At 41.0% G+C, this 21,548-nt stretch overlaps 1 long non-coding RNA gene across 2 annotated transcripts in view; it reads right to left on the bottom strand.

Annotated features, from left to right (window-relative positions):
* The window catches only part of LOC139765371 (uncharacterized), a 203,756-nt gene that overhangs the window by 43,714 nt on the left and 138,494 nt on the right, over window positions 1–21,548 (bottom strand). For both annotated transcript variants that reach the window (XR_011716658.1, XR_011716659.1), the window contains exon 3: window positions 12,223–12,359. This is a non-coding gene — a long non-coding RNA (uncharacterized lncRNA). The remainder of the gene's footprint in view (window positions 1–12,222; window positions 12,360–21,548) is intronic.

Here is a 21,548-nt window from a genome sequence, read left to right as displayed (position 1 = left end):
ACAACTGACTCACTTCCCAAGCTCTCTCATCCACAACAGACTGCATACTTGCCCCTCTCTCCAAAACTCTTGCATTCACCTCCCTAACAACCCCATCCATAAACAAATTAAACAACCATGGAGACATCACACACCCCTGCCCGCAAACCAACATTCACTGAGAACCAATCACTAATCTCTCTTCCTACATGTACACATGCCTCACATCTTCAATAAAAACTTTTCACTGCTTCTAACAACTTGCCTCCCACACCATATAATCTTAATACCTTCCACAGAGCATCTCTATCAACTCTAACATATGCCTTCTCCAGATCCATAAATACTACATACAAATCCATTTGCTTTTCTAAGTATTTCTCACATACATTCTTAAAAGCAAACACCTGATCCACACATCCTCTACCACTTCTGAAACCACACTGCTCTTCCCCAATCTGATGCTCTGTACATGCCTTCACCCCCTCAATCAATACCCTCCCATATAATTTCCCAGGAATACTCAACAAACTTATACCTCTGTAATTTGAGCACTCACTTTTATCCCCTTTGCCTTTGTACAATGGCACTATGCAAGCATTCTGCCAATCCTCAGGCACCTCACCATAAGACATACTTACATTAAGTAACCTTACCAATCAGTCAACAAGACAGTCACCTTCTTTTTTCTTTTATAAATTCCACTGCAATACCATCCCATCCCACTGCCTTGCTGGCTTTCATCTTCCGCAAAACTTTTACTACCTCTTCTCTGTTTACTAAATCATTCTCCCTAACCGTCTCACTTTGCACACCACCTTGTCCAAAACACTCTATATCTGCCACTCTATCATCAAACACATTCAATAACCTTCAAAATACTCACTCCATCTCCTTCTCACATCACCATTACTTGTTATCACCTCCCCATTAGCCCCTCCACTGATGTTCCCATTTGTTCCCTTGTCTTATGCACTTTATCTACCTCCTTCCAAAACATCTTTTTATTCTCCCTAAAATTTAATGATACTCTCTCACCCCAACTCTCATTTGCCCTCTTTTTCACTTCTTGCAACTTTCTCTTGACCTCCTCATATGTACATAATTCATACTTGCTATCTTTATTCATTCCCGTCACCACCCCGCCACATGTGAAAGACACCCCCCTCCACCCGCACACACATGACATAGTGCTAGGAAAAGACAACAAAGGCCACATTCGTTCACACTCAGTCTCTAGCTGTCATGGATAATGCACCGAAACCACAGCTCCCTTTCCACATCCAAGCAATACGAAACTTTCCATAACTATTGTTGTAATTTTTCATTCACTTTTTACACTTATTGTAGTTGTCAAATAAGCATTCCTAGAAGCCTTACATCTACCAAAATGAATAACAGAACCGATCCAAAAAATGCATCCTTTGTATAAAATCATAAATGGAGCCATAGTAAATATACCTATTCCAAGAAACATTTCAACATTTTGAAACTTCTCTTCTCTTTTAGGATTATGCTTATCTGTTCAAATTCTAACAGGACTCCTTTTAGCTACACACTACAAAGAAGATTTTACTAGTGTAGCTCACATTTGTCATGACATAAACTATGGATGACTACATCATACAATACACACTAATGGAGCATGCTTTTTCTAAATTTGTCATTGTATACATATTAGATGATTATTAATTATAGATCTTTCTTGTTCATCAAAGTATGACTAATCAGAGATTTAATTCTATCTATTCATTCATTATGCTTTGTCGCTGTCTCCCACGTTAGCAAGTCAGCGCAAGGAAACGGACGAAAGAATGGCCCAACCCACCCACATACACATTTATATACATACTCGTCCACACATGCAAATATACATACCTATACATCACAATGTATACATATATATACACACACAGACATATACATATATACAAATGTACATAATTCATACTGTCTGCCTTTATTCATTCCCATCGCCACATATGGAATAACAACCCCCTCCCCCCTCATGTGTGTGAGGTAGCGCTAGGAAAAGACAAAAAAGGCCACATTTGTTCACACTCAGTCTCTAGCTGTCATGTAATAATGCATCGAAACCACAGCTTCCTTTCCACATCCAGGCCCCACAGAACTATCCATGGTTTACCCCAGGCGCTTCACATGCCCTGGTTTAATCCATTGACAGCATGTCGACCCTGGTATACCACACCGTTCCAATTCACTCTATTCCTTGTACGCCTTTCACCTTCCTGCACGTTCAGGCCCCGATCACTCAAAATCTTTTTCACTCCATCTTTCCACCTCCAATTTGGTCTCCCACTTCTCCTCGTTCCCACCACCTCTGACACATATATCCTCTTGGTCAATCTTTCCTCACTCATTCTCTCCATGTGATCAAACCATTTCAAAACACCCTCTTCTGCTCTCTCAACCACACTCTTTTTATTACCCCACATCTCTCTTACCCTATTATTACTTACTCAATCAAACCACCTCACACCACATATTGTCCTCAAACATCTCATTTCCAGCACATCCACCCTCCTCCGCACAACTCTATCCATAGCCCACGCCTCGCAACCACATAACATTGTTGGAACCACTATTCCTTCAAACATACCCATTTTTGCTTTCCGAGATAATGTTTTCGACTTCCACACATTCTTCAATGCTCCCAGAATTTTCGCCCCCTTCCCCACCCTATGATTGACTTACGCTTCCATGGTTCCATCCGCTGCCAAATCCACTCCCAGATATCTAAAACACTTTAGTTCCTACAGTTTCTCTCCATTCAAACTTACCTCCCAATTACTGTTAACTTTCTTCTTTCACACACTTTACCAAACTCAGTCACCAGCTTCTGCAGTTTCTCACATGAATCAGCCACCAGCACTGTATCATCAGCGAACAACAACTGACTCACTTCCCAAGCTCTCTCATCCACAACAGACTGCATACTTGCCCCTCTTTCCAAAACTCTTGCATTCACCTCCCTAACAACCCATCCATAAACAAATTAAACAACCGTGGAGACATCACACACCCCTGTTGCAAACCTACATTCACTGAGAACCAATCACTTTCCTCTCTTCCTACACGTACACATGCCTTACATCCTCAATAAAACCTTTTCACTGCTTCTAAAAACTTGCCTCCCACACCATATATTCTTAATACCTTCTACAGAGAACCTCTATCAACTCTATCATATGCCTTCTCCAGATCCATAAATGCTACATACAAATCCATTTGCTTTTCTAAGTATTTCTCACATACATTTTTCAAAGGAAACACCTGATCCACACATCCTCTACCACTTTTGAAACCACACTGCTCTTCCCCAATCTGATGCTCCGTACATGCCTTCACTCTCTCAATCAGTACCCTCCCATACAATTTACCGGAAATACTCAACAAACTTATACCTCTGTACTTTGAGCACTCATTCTTATCCCCTTTGCCTTTGTACAATGGCACTATGCAAGCATTCCGCCAATCCTCAGGCACCTCACCATGAATCATATACATACCTATATATCTCAACGTATACATATATACATACTCAGAGACACATACATATATACACATATACATAATTCATACTTTCTTTCTTTCTTTTAAACTATTCGCCATTTCCCGCGTTAGCGAGGTAGCGTTAAGAACAGAGGACTGGGCCTTTTTTGGAATATCCTCACCTGGCCCCACTCTGTTCCTTCTTTTGGAAAATTAAAAAAAAAAAACGAGATGGGAGGATTTCCAGCCCCCGCTCCCTCCCCTTTTAGTCGCCTTCTACAACACGCAGGGAATACGTGGGAAGTATTCTTAATCCCCTATCCACTGTCTGCCCTTATTCATTCCTGTCGCCACCCAGCCAAACATGAAATGACAAACCCCTCCTCCCGCATGTGTGCGAGGTAATGCTAGGAAAAGACAACATAGGCCCCATTCATTCACACTCATCCTCTAGCTGTCATGTATAATGCACCAAAACCACAGCTCCTTTTCCACATCCAAGCCCCACAAAACTTTCCACGGTTTACCCCAGATGCTTCACATGCCCTGGTTCAATCCATCGACAGCACGTCGACCCCGGTATACCGCATCATTCCAATTCACTCTATTCCTTGCACACTTTTCACCCTCCTGCATGTTCAGGCCCCAATCACTCAAAATCTTTTTCACTCCATCTTTCCACCTCCAATTTGGTCTCACACTTCTCCTCGTCCCCTCTACCTCTGACTCTACCTCTGACTCTACCTCTGGTCAATCTTTCGTCACTCATTCTCTCCGTGTGACCAAACCATTTCAAAACACCCTCTTGTGCTCTCTCGACCACACTCTTTTTATTACCACACATCTCTCTTACCCTTTCATTACTTACTAATCAAAAAACAAACAATAACTTTTAAATTCCATGAAAAAAATAAAATAATCTAACGAAACTGGAAGGAAACTCTTTTAAGCCAAATACACAAGTCTATCATAATGAAAACAAGGCACTGTTCTGCGGACTCAAATAAAAACTAACATCACATAAAAAACGGAAACTAAAAAGATTTCCCCTTAAAAAGATAATCCTAAAAAGCATACTTATAAACAAAATTCTCCTATATCCTGACAAAAATGAAAGCAAATCCACCTCCCCTATGTTCAGTATTGAATCCAGAAACCAATTCAGATTCCCCCTCAGCAAAATCAAAAAGAGTTCGATTAGTTTCAGCTCAACATGATGCCAACCATACTCTCCTTAAAGGCAAAATAAGTCACAAAAATCAAACCTTCTCTATATAATCTAAAAAGCCCTGAATCAAATATCTCCATCAAAAAGAAATATCTTAATAGAAAGGTTTGTTCCTTAGAAAATAACTTCAAAGCATCAGAGAAAGGTTGCAAAATTCCAGCAATCCCTACATTAATGAGACCTTTACGAATTTTCACACATCCTAAAACTTTTTGCTCTAACAAAGTTACAAATGCTACAGCGATTAGTACACAAATAATAACTAATAAATATCTTAAAGCAGAAATAATAAAAATAATCAACCTGTTGTACCCCACAAAGAACAACTTAGTATATTATCTATTGACATGAGATTCTATATAATTACATCCTAAATCTAATGCATAAATACTGCCAAAGTAATATTCCATAGCAGAAAACAATTCTAATTCCCAAATCCTTTCATACTAAAGAAATTCTTTTTTTATGGGGGATAGAAACCTACCCAGAAGTGAATCATAGGGTGGGAGAGGGGGCAAAAGTTCTGGGAGCGTTGAAGAATATGTGGAAGTCCAGAACATTATCTCGGAAAGCAAAAATGGGTATGTTTGAGAATAGTGGTTCCAACAATGTTATATGGTTGCGAGGTGTGGGCTATAGATAGAGCTGTGTGGAGGAGGATGGATGTGCTGGAAATGAGATGCTTGAGGGCAATATCTGGTGTGCGGTGGTTTGATTGAGTAAGTAATAATAGGGTAAGAGAGATGGGTGGTAATAAAAAGAGTGTGGTTGAGAAAGCAGAAGAGGATGTATTGAAATGGTTCGGTCACATGGATAGAATGAGTGAGGAAAGATTGACCAAGAGGATATATGTGTCAGAGGTGGAGGGAACAAGAAGTGGGAGACCAAACTGGAGGTGGAAAGATGGAGTGAAAAAGATTTTGAGTGATCGGGGCCTGAACATGCAGGAGGGTGAAAGGCGTGCAAGGAATAGAGTGAACTGGAACAATGTGGTATACCGAGGTCCACGTGATGTCACTGAATTGAACCAGGGAATGTGAAGCAACTGGGGTAAACCATGGAAAGTTCTGTGGGGCCTGGATGTGGAAAGGGAGCTGTGGTTTCAGTGCATTATACACGACAGCTAGAGACTGAGTATGAATAAATGCGGCCTTTGTTGTCCTTTCCTAGCGCTACCTCGCGCATATGCGGGGGGGGGAGGGGGTTCTTATTTCACGTGTGGCAGGGCAATGGGAATGTATAAAGGCAGATAGTATCAATTATATACATATGTATATATGTATATAATTGCAACTGGAGGGATGTCTGATCATTATCTTGTGGAGGCTAAGGTGAAGATTTGTATGGGTTTTCAGAAAAAAAGAGTGAATGTTGGGGTGAAGAGGGTGGTGAGAGTAAGTGAGCTTGGGAAGGAGACTTGTGTGAGGAAGTACCAGGAGAGACTGAGTACAGAATGGAAAAAGGTGAGAACAATGGAAGTAAGGGGAGTGGGGGAGGAATGGGATGTATTTAGGGAATCAGTGATGGATTGCGCAAAAGATGCTTGTGGCATGAGAAGAGTGGGAGGTGGGTTGATTAGAAAGGGTAGTGAGTGTGGGATGAAGAAGTAAGAGTATTAGTGAAAGAGAAGAGAGAGGCATTTGGACGATTTTTGCAGGGAAAAAATGCAGTTGAGTGGGAGACGTATAAAAGAAAGAGACAGGAGGTCAAGAGAAAGGTGCGAGAGGTGAAAAAAAAGGGCAAATGAGAGTTGGGGTGAGAGAGTATCATTAAATTTTAGGGAGAATGAAAAGATGTTCTGGAAGGAGGTAAATAAAGTGCGTAAGACAAGGGAGCAAATGGGAACTTCAGTGAAGGGCGCAAATGGGGAGGTGATAACAAGTAGTGGTGATGTGAGGAGATGGAGTGAGTATTTTGAAGGTTTGTTGAATGTGTTTGATGATAGAGTGGCAGATATAGGGTGTTTTGGTCGAGGTGGTGTGCAAAGTGAGAGGGTTAGGGAAAATTATTTGGTAAACAGAGAAGAGGTACTAAAAGCTTTGCGGAAGATGAAAGCCGGCAAGGCAGCAGGTTTGGATGGTATTGCAGTGGAATTTATTAAAAAAGGGGGTGACTGTATTGTTGACTGGTTGATAAGGTTATTTAATGTATGTATGACTCACGGTGAGGTGCCTGAGGATTGGCGGAATGCGTGCATAGTGCCATTGTACAAAGGCAAAGGGGATAAGAGTGAGTGCTCAAATTACAGAGGTATAAGTTTGTTGAGTATTCCTGGTAAATTATATGGGAGGGTATTGATTGAGAGGGTGAAGGCATGTACAGAGCATCAGATTGGGGAAGAGCAGTGTGGTTTCAGAAGTGGTAGAGGATGTGTGGATCAGGTGTTTGCTTTGAAGAATGTATGTGAGAAATACTTAGAAAAGCAAATGGATTTGTATGTAGCATTTATGGATCTGGAGAAGGCATATGATAGAGTTGATAGAGATGCTCTGTGGAAGGTATTAAGAATATATGGTGTGGGAGGCAAGTTGTTAGAAGCAGTGAAAAGTTTTTATCGAGGATGTAAGGCATGTGTACGTGTAGGAAGAGAGGAAAGTGATTGGTTCTTAGTGAATGTAGGTTTGCGGCAGGGGTGTGTGATGTCTCCATGGTTGTTTAATTTGTTTATGGATGGGTTGTTAGGGAGGTGAATGCAAGAGTTTTGGAAAGAGGGGCAAGTATGAAGTCTGTTGTGGATGAGAGAGCTTGGGAAGTGAGTCAGTTGTTGTTCGCTGATGATACAGCGCTGGTGGCTGATTCATGCGAGAAACTGCAGAAGCTGGTGACTGAGTTTGGAAAAGTGTGTGAAAGAAGAAAGTTAAGAGTAAATGTGAATAAGAGCAAGGTTATTAGGTACAGTAGGGTTGAGGGTCAAGTCAATTGGGAGGTGAGTTTGAATGGAGAAAAACTGGAGGAAGTGAAGTGTTTTAGATATCTGGGAGTGGATCTGGCAGCGGATGGAACCATGGAAGCGGAAGTGGATCATAGGGTGGGGGAGGGGGTGAAAATTCTGGGAGCCTTGAAGAATGTGTGGAAGTCGAGAACATTATCTCGGAAAGCAAAAATGGGTATGTTTGAAGGAATAGTGGTTCCAACAATGTTGTATGGTTGCGAGGCGTGGGCTATGGATAGAGTTGTGCGAAGGAGGATGGATGTGCTGGAAATGAGATGTTTGAGGACAATGTGTGGTGTGAGGTGGTTTGATCGAGTAAGTAACGTAAGGGTAAGAGAGATGTGTGGAAATAAAAAGAGCTTGGTTGAGAGAGCAGAAGAGGGTGTTTTGAAATGGTTTGGGCACATGGAGAGAATGAGTGAGGAAAGATTGACGAAGAGGATATATGTGTCGGAGGTGGAGGGAACGAGGAGAAGAGGGAGACCAAATTGGAGGTGGAAAGATGGAGTGAAAAAGATTTTGTGTGATCGGGGCCTGAACATGCAGGAGGGTGAAAGGAGGGCAAGGAATAGAGTGAATTGGAGCGATGTGGTATACCGGGGTTGACGTGCTGTCAGTGGATTGAATCGGGGCATGTGAAGCGTCTGGGGTAAACCATGGAAAGCTGTGTAGGTATGTATATTTGCGTGTGTGGACGTATGTATATACAGGTGTATGGGGGTGGCTTGGGCCATTTCTTTCGTCTGTTTCCTTGCGCTACCTCGCAAACGTGGGAGACAGCGACAAAGCAAAAAAAAAAAAAAAATGTATATATGTATATGTCTGTGTGCTTATATATATGTATACATGTATACGTTGACATGTATAGGTAAGTATATTTGTGTGTGTGGATGCATATGTATATATATATATGTGTAATAGGGTGGGTTGGGCCATTCTTTCATCTGTTTCCTTGTGCTAACTCGCTAACGTGGGAGACAGCGACAAAGTAAAATAAATAAACAAAGAAAGAAACCGAACTGGTTCACACCGGTTGGAATTCAAATCATGTAAAGATTTAAAGGTCGAACAGACCTCCTTTAACAGCCACTACACCATTAAGGATCTTTACTTCAACATCGAGGTCGCAAACCATTTTTTCAATATGGACTCTCAAAAAAGATTACACTGTTATCCCTACAGTAACTTAATCTGGTTTCTCCAATAGAGGATCCTTATATGCTTCAATATAAAAGTAATGAATCTCATAAACAGAGCAGTTGCTTATCATACTCCTGTTGCCCAACAAATTATTTCAGTTCAATAACACCAAACATATAACTAATCTTTAAAATTTACTAACCAAACTATAAAGACTTATAGGGTCTTATCGTCCCAATCTCATTAAGCCATTTCACTTAAACATAAGTTTAAAAGTTTACAATACAGACAGTTAATCTCTTGTTCAGCCATTCATACCGGTCCCCAATTAAGGGACAAATTAGTATGCTACCTTAGCACGGTCATACTACCTCGGCCGTTAAATGTAAACATCACTGGGCAAGATACACTTTATGTAAATTTTCACGAAGACAAGTTTTTGATAAACAAGACAGAAATGTTATTTACCGAATCCCTTTATTGTATCTTAAATTTAGACATTTCGACACAAAGGTAATTCTACTAATAAAATCATTATTCCTCATAAAATAAAATTTTTTTTGCTAAAGTTTCACATTATTACACTTGATTACTGTCTCCTGTGTCAGCGAGGTAGCGAAAGGAATCAGACAAAAGAATAGCCCAACCCACCCACATACACATGTAAATACATACACACCCACACATATACATACCTATACATTTTTACAGCGCTGGTGGCTGATTCGAGTGAGAAGTTGCAGAAGCTGGTGACTGAGTTTGGTAAAGTGTGTGAAACAAGAAAGCTGAAAGTAAATGTGAATAAGAGCAAGGCTATTAGGTACAGTAGGGTTGAGGGACAAGTCAACTGGGAGGTAATTTTGAATGGAGAAAAACTGGAGGAAGTGAAGTGTTTTAGATATCTGGGAGTGGATTTGGCAGTGGATGGAACCATGGAACCAGAAGTGAATCACAGGATGGGGGAGGGGGCGAAAGTTCTGGGAGCATTGAAGAATGTGTGGAAGTCCAGAACATTATCTCGGAAAGCAAAAATGGGTATGTTTTAAGGAATAGTGGTTCCAACAATATCATATGGTTGTGAGGTGTAGGCTATGGATGGAGTTGTGCGGAGGAGGGTGGATGTGCTGGAAATGAGATGTTTGAGGACAATATGTGGTGTGAGGTGGTTTGATCAAGTAAGTAATAATAGTGTAAGAGAGATGTGTGGTAATAAAAAGAGTGTGGTTGAGAGAGCACAAGAGGGTGTTTTGAAATGGTTTGGTCACATGGAGAGAATGAGTAAGGAAAGATTGACCAAGAGGATATATGTGTCAGAGGTGGAGGGAACGAGAAGTGCGAGACCAAATTGGAGGTGGAAAGATGGAGTGAAAAATATTTTGAGTGATCGGGGCCTGAACATGCAGGAGGGTGAAAGGCGTGCAAGGAATAGAGTGAATTGGAACGATGTGGTATACCGGGGTCGACGTGCTGTCAATGTGTGGCGGGGTGGCGGCAGGAATGGATGTATATGTATATGTGCATGTGTGGGCATTTATGCACATACATGTGTATGTGGGTGGGTTGGGCCATTCTTTCATCTGTTTTCTTGCGCTACCTCGCTAACGCGGGAGACAGCGACAAAGTATAATAAAAAAATAACATTTATATCTTTATTGATTATATTATTTTCTTTTCTTCTCAAAACAGACAAAATCCCTTCTTTCTCTCTCTCTCTCTCTCTCTCTCTCTCTCTCCCCCCCCCCCAACACATAAAATAAAAAAATCTATTCTTATTAATCTTTACTTTAACCATTTTTATCAGGCATCATATTCAATACATTAAAATTTTGATAATATGAAAAATAAAGTTTTACAAAACTAAGAAATTTAAATAGAAGGGCGTAATGAAAAAAGTAAGTGTATTTCTTATAAAAATGGTTTGATATATTCATCTATGAATATAAAATATATAAATGAATAAATATTTTTAACCATTTTTATAAGAAATACACTAATTTTTCTCATTACTCCCTCCTATTTAAATTTCTTAATTTTATACAACTTTCTTCCTATATTTTTCATATTTTTTATCAAAATTTTAATGTATTAAATATGATGCCTGATAAAAGGTTTGTTTTGATAGAACAAGTAATGCAGGCCCATGCCATATACTAAAAACTGATTTATGAAATGAATCCTGATTACATATAGTAAACTTGACACAAAATCCAGTTTCCTGTACTTTATGTTACTGCAGTTTCAAGTATTGTTTTTAAAAAATCACTATCTATAACTCCATCATAAAAGAAAAATAACAATACTTTTTTTTTTTTTTGCTTTGTCGCTGTCTCCCACGTTTGCGAGGTAGCGCAAGGAAACAGACGAAAAAAATCGCCCAACCCACCCCCATACACATGTATATACATACACGTCCACACATGCAAATATACATACCTATACATCTCAATGTACACATATATATACACACACAGACATATACATATATACACATGTACATAATTCATACTGTCTGCCTTTATTTATTCCCATCGCCACCTCGCCACACATGGAATAACATCCCCCTTCCCCCTCATGTGTGCGAGGTAGCACTAGGAAAAGAGCTTGGGAAGTGAGTCAGTTGTTGTTTGCTGATGATACAGCGCTGGTGGCTGATTCATGTGAGAAACTGCAGAAGCTGGTGACTGAGTTTGGTAAAGTGTGTGAAAGAAGAAAGTTAAGAGTAAATGTGAATAAGAGCAAGGTTATTAGGTACAGTAGGGTTGAGGGTCAAGTCAATTGGGATGTAAGTTTCAATGGAGAAAAACTGGAGGAAGTAAAGTGTTTTAGATATCTGGGAGTGGATCTGGCAGTGGATGGAACCATGGAAGTGGAAGTGAATCATAGGGTGGGGGAGGGGGCAAAAATCCTGGGAGCCTTGAAGAATGTGTGGAAGTCGAGAACATTATCTCGGAAAGCAAAAATGGGTATGTTTGAAGGAATAGTGGTTCCAACAACAATACATGTTTCCACTTTTTAATTAGTTCCTTGACTATGAATACTAATGCATTATTTGCTAGATTGCCTGACATCCCATGTTCTCTATAATCTTCCCTCCCAATGATAGAATCTCTTCTCTCATTATAAAATTCATATTCCACAAGACTCATCCCATCAAGAAATAATGCCACAAAATTTTTCCTCTGTCCTGATCTTCCCAGCTTTATCTTTCAACATACTTAGTGTGTAGGTAATGCAACATACATTCATATCAATTCTGCAAAACCAAATTTGCAATGTACCTACAAAAGTCAAAGCAAAAATGTTACAAAGAAATCTGTAGGCTTTAGGGCTATGGTAGTGGGTAGCTAAAACAAAACTTTTTTGCTGTAATTTTCTTTTGTACTACCAGAACCCTAAAAAAAGTCTAAAACATTATGATTAAGGCACATACCTTGAAGCATTTCCCATCCACTTTTCAGGGGTGTTGTATATTTCAGATGAATTAACTTGCGGGTGTTTTTTCATCCCCTTATTTTTGTTCTGCATTTCTTTATTAGTTATGTTGTTGGTGACATTTTTTAACTGCCTCTGAAAAAATTGTGACATTTAGTTTGGAAGTACCATTAAAAGTACAACTAACTCTCGGTAAAGCATATTTATCAGTTTATTATACTTAATAGACATCTCAAATGTTAGAGATGTAGTGCAAGGAAACAGATGAGGAATGGCCCAACCCAACATATATAAATACATATACATAAACGCCCACACACGCATATATACATGCATATACATTTCAAAGTTTACATACATATACACACACAGATATATACACATATACATATTCATACTTGCTGCTTTCATCCCTTCCTGTCGCCACCCTGCCAAATATGAAATAGTGAGGTATTGCAAGGAAACAGATGAGGAATGACCTAAACCAACCACATACTTATGTATATACATAAATGCCCACCCACACATATATACATTCATATACATTTCAACATATTTATTTACATTTATCATACTTTGTCGCTGTCTTCCGCGTTATCGAGGTAGCGCAAAGAAACAGACAAAAGAATGGCCTAACCCACCCAGATACTCATGTATATACATACACACCCACAAACACACATATTCATACCTATACATTTCAATGTATACATACATATACATACAGAGACAAATACATACATAAACATGTACATATTCATACTTACTGCCCTTGGCCATTCCCATCGACACACCACCACATGAAATGGCATGCTCCGACCCCGCATGGGCGTGAGGTAGCGCCAGGAAAATACAACAAAGGCCACATTCATTCACACTCAGTCTCTAGCTGTTATGTGTAATGCACCGAAACCACAGCTACCTTTCCACATCTACACCCTACAGAACTTTCACGGTTTACCCCAGAGGCTTCACACGCTCAGCTTCAATCCATTGACAGCACATCAAACCTGGTGTATCACATCGTTCCAATTCACTCTATTCCTTGCACGCCTTTCACCCTCCTGCATGTTGAGGCCTCGATTGCTCAAAATCTTTTTCACTCCATCCTCCCACATCCAATTTGGTCTCGCACTTCTCCTCGTTCCCTCCACCTCTGACACATACATCCTCTTGGTCAATCTTTCCTCACTCATTCTCTCCATGTGACCAAACCATTTCAATACACCCTCTTCTGCTGTCTCAACCACACTCTGTTTATTACCACACGTCTCTCTTACCCTTTCATTACTTAATCAAACCACCTCACACCACATATTGTCCTCAAACATCTCATTTCCAACACATCCACCCTCCTCTGCACAACCCTATCTATAGCCCACACCTTGCACCCATATAACAATGTTGGAACCACTATTACTTCAAACATACAAATTTCTGCTTTCTGAGATAATGATCTCGCATTCCACACATGCTTCAACACTCCCAGAACCTTCGCCCCCTCCCCCACCCTGTGACTCACTTCGGCTTCCATGGTTCCTCCGCTGTTAAATCCACTCCCAGATATCTAAAACACTTCACTTCCTCCAGTCTTTCTCCATTCAAACTTACCTCCCAATTGACCTGTCCCTCAACCCTACTGTACCTAATAATCTTGCTCCTATTCACATTACACTCAGCTTTCTTCTTTCACACACTTTATCAAACTCAGTCACCAGCTTCTGAAATTTTTCGCCCAAATCAGCCACCAGCCCTGTATCATCAGTGAACAACAACTAACACTTCCCAAGCCCTCTCATCCACAACACAATGCATAACTCCATACTTGCACCTCTCTCCCAAACTCTTGCATTCATCTCCCTAACACCCCCATCCATAAACAAATCACACAACCATGGAAACATCATGCACCCCTGCCGCAAACTGACATTCACTGGGAATCAATCACTTTCCTCTCTTCCTACACATACACATGCCTTACATCCTCAATAAAAACTTTTCACTGCTTCTAGCAACTTCCCTCCCACACCATATACTCTTAATACCTTCCAAAGAGCATCTCTATCAACTCTATCATATGTCTTCTCCAGATCCATAAATGCTACATACAAATCCATTTGTATTTCTAATTATTTCTTACATACATTCTTCAAAGCAAACACCTCATCCACACATCCTCTGCCTCTTCTGAAACCACACTGCTCTTCCCCAATCTGATGCTCTGTACATGCCTTCACCCCTCTCAATCAATACCCTCCTCTATAATTTCCTAGGAATACTCAACAAACTTATACCTCTGTGATTTGAACACTCACCTTTATCCCCCTTGCCTTTGTACGTTGGCACTATGCATGCATTCCACCAATCCTCAGGTACTTCATCATGAGCCATACATATATTGAATATCCTCAGCAACCAGTCAACAAATCACACCCTTTTTTTTATAAATTCCATTGAAATACCATCCAAACCCGCCGCCTTGCCGGCTTTCGTCTTCCACAAAGATTTCACTACCTCTTTTCTGTTTACTAAACCATTCTCCCTGACCCTCTCCACCACCTCCACCAAAACGCTTTATATCTGCTGCTCTATTATCTACCATCATATCAACATATACATACATATACATACACTTTCATATTCATACGCATGTACATATTCATACTTGCTGCCTTCATCCATTCCCATTCCCACCCTGCCACACATGAAATAGCATCCCTCCCCAGGGAGGTTGTGCCAGGAAAAGACAAAAAGGCCACATTCATTCACACTCAGTCTCTACCTGTCATGTGTAATGCACTCAAACTGCAACTCCCTTTCCACATCCAGGCCCAACAAAACTTTCCAAGGTTTACCCTAAACACTTCATATCCTCTGTTTCAATCCCCTGACAGAACGTCGACCCTGGTATATCACATCGTTCCGATTCACTCTATTCCTTACACACCTTTTACTCTCCTGTATGTTCAGGCCCCGATCGCGTAAAATCTTTTACACTCTCCAACATATATTGTTCATGCCCCGATCGCGTAAAATCTTTTACACTCTCCAACTCAAACTTGCTCTCCCATTTCTTCTTCCCTCCACCTCTAACAAATGTATCCTCTTTGTCAATCTTTCCTCATTCATTCTCTATGTGTGTCCAAACCATTTCAATATACACTATCGTGTTCTCTCAGCCAAACTCTTTTTATCATCACAGATCTCTCTTACCCTTTCATTACTTACTTGAACAAAACACCTCACACCATATGCTGTCCTCAAATAATTCATTTCCAACAAATTCACCCTCCTCCGTACAGCCCATGCCTCGAAACCATATAGCATTGATGGAACCACTATTCCTTCATACATACCCATTTTGCTCTCCGAGATGACGTTCTCAATTTCCGCACATTCTTCAATGCTACCAGAGCCTTCACCCCCTCCCCAACTGTGTGACTCACTTCTGTTTCCATGGTTCCATCCACTGCTAAATCCACTCCCAGATATCTAAAACACTTCACTTCCTCCAGTTTTTCTCCATTCAAACGTACCTCCTAATTAACTTGTCCCTTAATCCTACTGAACCTAATAGAAAGGGTAGTAAGTGGTGGGATGAAGAAGTAAGATTGCTAGTGTAAGGGAAGAAAGAGGCGTTTGGACGATTTTAACAGGGAAGTACTGCTAATGACTGGGAAAGGTATAAAAGAAAGCGGCAGGAGGTCAAGAGAAAGGAGCAAAAGGTGAAAAAGAGGGCAAATGAGAGTGGGGGTGAGAGAGCATCATTAACTTTTTTTTTTTTTTTTTTTTTGCCGCTGTCTCCCGCGTTTGCGAGGTAGCGCAAGGAAACAGACGAAAGAAATGGCCCAACCCACCCCCATACACATGTATATACATACGTCCACACACGCAAATATACATACCTATACAACTTTCCATGGTTTACCCCAGACGCTTCACATGCCTTGATTCAATCCACTGACAGCACGTCAACCCCGGTATACCACATCGCTCCAATTCACTCTATTCCTTGCCCTCCTTTCACCCTCCTGCATGTTCAGGCCCCGATCACACAAAATCTTTTTCACTCCATCTTTCCACCTCCAATTTGGTCTCCCTCTTCTCCTCGTTCCCTCCACCTCCGACACATATATTCTCTTGGTCAATCTTTCCTCACTCATTCTCTCCATGTGCCCAAACCATTTCAAAACACCCTCTTCTGCTCTCTCAACCACGCTCTTTTTATTTCCACACATCTCTCTTACCCTTACATTACTTACTCGATCAAACCACCTCACACCACACATTGTCCTCAAACATCTCATTTCCAGCACATCCATCCTCCTGCGCACAACTCTATCCATAGCCCACGCCTCGCAACCATACAACATTGTTGGAACCACTATTCCTTCAAACATACCCATTTTTGCTTTCCGAGATAATGTTCTCGACTTCCAGACATTCTTCAAGGCTCCCAGATTTTCGCCCCCTCCCCCACCCTATGATCCACTTCCGCTTCCATGGTTCCATCCGCTGCCAGATCCACTCCCAGATATCTAAAACACTTCACTTCCTCCAGTTTTTCTCCATTCAAACTCACCTCCCAATTGACTTGACCCTCAACCCTACTGTACCTAATAACCTTGCTCTTATTCACATTTACTCTTAACTTTCTTCTTTCACACACTTTACCAAACTCAGTCACCAGCTTCTGCAGTTTCTCACATGAATGAGCCAGCAGCGCTGTATCATCAGCGAACAACAACTGACTCACTTCCCAAGCTCTCTCATCCCCAATAGACTTCATACTTGCCCCTCTTTCCAAAACTCTTGCATTCACCTCCCTAACAACCCCATCCATAAACAAATTAAACAACCATGGAGACATCACACACCCCTGCCGCAAACCTACATTCACTGAGAACCAATCACTTTCCTCTCTTCCTACACGTACACATGCTTTACATCCTCGATAAAAACTTTTCACTGCTTCTAACAACTTGCCTCCCACACCATATATTCTTAATACCTTCCACAGAGCATCTCTATCAACTCTATCATATGCCTTCTCCAGATCCATAAATGCTACATACAAATCCATTTGCTTTTCTAAGTATTTCTCACATACATTCTTCAAAGCAAACACCTAATCCACACATCCTCTACCACTTCTGAAACCACACTGCTCTTCCCCAATCTGATGCTCTGTACATGCCTTCACCCTCTCAATCAATACCCTCCCATATAATTTACCAGGAATACTCAACAAATTTATACCTCTGTAATTTGAGCACTCACTCTTATCCCCTTTGCCTTTGTACAATGGCACTATGCACGCATTCCGCCAATCCGCAGGCACCTCACCATGAGTCATACATACATTAAATAACCTTACCAACCAGTCAACAATACAGTCACCCCCTTTTTTAATAAATTCCACTGCAATACCATCCAAACCTGCTGCCTTGCCGGCTTTCATCTTCCGCAAAGCTTTTACTAGCTCTTCTCTGTTTACCAAATCATTTTCCCTAACCCTCTCACTTTGCACACCACCTCGACCAAAACACCCTATATCTGCCACTCTATCATCAAACACATTCAACAAACCTTCAAAATACTCACTCCATCTCCTTCTCACATCACCACTACTTGTTATCACCTCCCCATTTGCGCCCTTCACTGAAGTTCCCATTTGCTCCCTTGTCTTACGCACTTTATTTACCTCCTTCCAGAACATCTTTTTATTCTCCCTAAAATTTAATGATACTCTCTCACCCCAACTCTCATTTGCCCTTTTTTTCACCTCTTGCACCTTTCTCTTGACCTCCTGTCTCTTTCTTTTATACATCTCCCACTCAATTTCATTTTTTCCCTGCAAAAATCGTCCAAATGCCTCTCTCTTCTCTTTCACTAATACTCTTACTTCTTCATCCCACCACTCACTGCCTTTCTAATCAACCCATCTCCCACTCTTCTCATGCCACAAGCATCTTTTGTGCAATCCATCACTGATTCCCTAAATACATCCCATTCCTCCCCCACTCCCCTTACTTCCATTGTTCTCACCTTTTTCCATTCTGTACTCAGTCTCTCCTGGTACTTCCTCAAACAAGTCTCCTTCCCAAGCTCACTTACTCTCACCACCCTCTTCACCCCAACATTCACTCTTCTTTTCTGAAAACCCATACAAATCTTCACCTTAGCCTCCACAAGATAATGATCAGACATCCCTCCAGTTGCACCTCTCAGCACATTAACATCCAAAAGTCTCTCTTTCGCGCGCCTGTCAATTAACACGTAATCCAATAACGCTCTCTGGCCATCTCTCCTACTTACATAAGTATACTTATGTATATCTCGCTTTTTAAACCAGGTATTCCCAATCATCAGTCCTTTTTCAGCACATAAATCTACAAGCTCTTCACCATTTCCATTTACAACACTGAACACCCCATGTATACCAATTATTCCCTCAACTGCCACATTACTCACCTTTGCATTCAAATCACCCATCACTATAACCCGGTCTCGTGCATCAAAACCACTAAAACACTCATTCAGCTGCTCACAAAACACTTGCCTCTCATGATCTTTCTTCTCATGCCCAGGTGCATATGCACCAATAATCACCCATCTCTCTCCATCAACTTTCAGTTTTACCCATATTTATCGAGAATTTACTTTCTTACATTCTATCACATACTCCCACAACTCCTGTTTCAGGAGTATTGCTACTCCTTCCCTTGCTCTTGTCTTCTCACTAACCCCTGACTTTACTTCCAAGACATTCCTAAACCACCCTTCCCCTTTACCCTTGAGCTTCGTTTCACTCAGAGCCAAAACATCCAGGTTCCTTTCCTCAAACATTAGATTTTAGGGAGTATAAAAAGATCTTTTGGAATGAGGTACATAAAGTGAGTAAGACAAGAAAACAAATGGAAACATCGGTGAAGGAGGAAAATGGGGAGGTAACAACAAGCAGTGATGAAATTAGGAGATGGAGTGAGTATTTTCAAGGTTTGTTGAATGTATTTGATGATACAGTGGAAGATATAGGGTATTTTTCTTCAGGGTGGTGTGCAAAGTGAAGGGGTCAGGGAGAATATCTTGGTAAAGAGATAAAAGAGATAGCAAAAGCTCTGTGGAAGATGAAAGCCGGCAAGTCGGCGGGTTTGGATGGAATTGCAGTGGAATTTATATGAAAGAAAGAGGGGGATGACTGTGTCGTTCATTGGTTGGTAAGGATATTCAATGTATGTATGGCTCATGGTGAAGTGCCTGAGGATTGGCAGAATGCATCTTTAGTGCCACTGTACAAAGGCAAAGGGGATAAAGGTGAGTGTTCAAATTACAGAGGCATAACTTTGTCAAGTATTCCTGGGAAATCATATGGGTGGGTATTAATTGAGAGGGTCAGAGCATCAGACTGAGGAAGAACAGTGTGGTTTCAGAAGTGGTAGAGGATGTGTGGATGAGGTGTTTGCTTTGAAAAATGTATGTGAAAAATGCTTAGAAAAACAGATGGATTTGTATTTTGCATTTATGGAACTGGAGAAGGCATATGATAGGGTTGACAGATGCTTTGTGAAATCTTTTAAGAGTATATAGAGTGGGAGGTAAGATGCCAGAAGCAGTGAAAAGTTTTTACCAAGGATGTAAGGCAAGTCTACGAGTAGGAAGAGAGGAAAGTGATTGGTTCCCAGTGAATGTCGGCAGGGGTGTGTAATATCCCCATGGTTGCTTAATTTGTTTATGGATGGGGTGGTTAGGGAGGTGAATTCAAAAGTTTTGGAGAAAGGGGCAAGTATGCAGTCTGCTGTGGATAGGAGGGCTTGGGAACTCATTTGTTGTTTGCTGATGATATAGCACCGGTGGATGATTCAGGTAAGAAACTGCAGAGGTTGGTGACAGTTTGATAAAGTGTTTGAAAGAAAAATGTTTAGAGTATTTGTGAATAAGAGCAAGGTTATTGTGATAAAACATATATTGTCTTAAAATGTAGATTAGACAAATCAATGTAAGTCATCAGACACTACCCTTGCTTTACTAAAGAAAAAAGTATAGAATTTGGTAAAGTGTGGGAAAGAAAAAAGCTGAGAGTAAATGTGAATAAGAGCAAGGTTATTAGGTACAGTAGGGTTGAGGGACAAGTCAATTGGGAGGTAAGTTTGAATGGAGAAAACCTGGAGGAAGTGAAGTGTTTTAGATATCTGGGAGTGGATTTGGCAGCGGATGGAACCATGGAAGCGGAAGTGAATGATAGGGTGGGGGAGGGGGCGCAAGTTCTGGGAGCGTTGAAGAATGTGTGGAAGTTGAGAACATTATCTCGGAAAGCAAAAATGGGTATATTTGAAGGAATAGTGGTTCCAACAATGTTATATGGTTGCGAGGTGTGGGCTATAGATAGAGTTGTGTGGAGGAGGGTGGATGTGCTGGAAATGAGATGTTTGAGGACAATATGTGGCGTAAGGTGGTTTGATTGGGTAATAATAAGGTAAGAGAGATGTGTGGTAATAAAAAGAGTGTGGTTGAGAAAGCAGAAGAGGGTGTTTTGAAATGGTTTGATCACATGGAGAGAATGAGTGAGGAAAGATTGACCAAGAGGATATATGTGTCAGAGGTGGAGGGAACAAGGAGAAGTGGGAGACCAAATTGGAGGTGGAAAGATGGAGTGAAAAAGATTTTGAGTGATCGGGGCCTCAACATGCAGGAGGGTGAAAGGTATGCAAGGAACAGAGTGAATTGGAATGATGTGGTATACTGTGGTCGACGTGCTGTCAATGGATAGAACCAGGGCATGTGAAGCGTCTTGGGTAAACCATGGGAAGTTCTGTGGGGCCTGGATGTGGAAAGGGAGCTGTGGTTTTAGTGCAGTATACATGACAGCTAGAGACTGAGTGTGAATGAATATGACCTTTGTTGTCTTTTCCTAGTGCTACCTCGTACACATGCGGGGGGGGAAGGGGGTTGTTATTTCATGTGTGGCGGGATGGTGACTGGAATGAATAAAGGCAGACAGTATGAATTATGTACAAGTGTATATATGTATATGTCTGTGTGTATGTAAGTATGTATGTATGTATGTATGTATGTATGTATGTATGTATGTATGTATGTATTTTTTTTAACTTTCTAAAATGGGAAACAGAAGAAGGAGTCACGCAGGGAGTGCTCATCCTCCTCGAAGGCTCAGACCGGGGTGTCTAAATGTGTGTGGATGCAACCAAGATGTGAAAAAAGGAGAGATAGGTGGTATGTTTGAGGAAAGGAACCTGGATGTTTTGGCTCTGAGTGAAACGAAGCTCAAGGGTAAAGGGGAAGAGTGGTTTGGGAATGTCTTGG

This window comes from Panulirus ornatus, chromosome 54 (genome assembly GCF_036320965.1).
Source record: "Panulirus ornatus isolate Po-2019 chromosome 54, ASM3632096v1, whole genome shotgun sequence".
NCBI lineage: Eukaryota > Metazoa > Arthropoda > Malacostraca > Decapoda > Palinuridae > Panulirus > Panulirus ornatus.
This window is presented reverse-complemented; position numbering and strand designations above follow the sequence as displayed.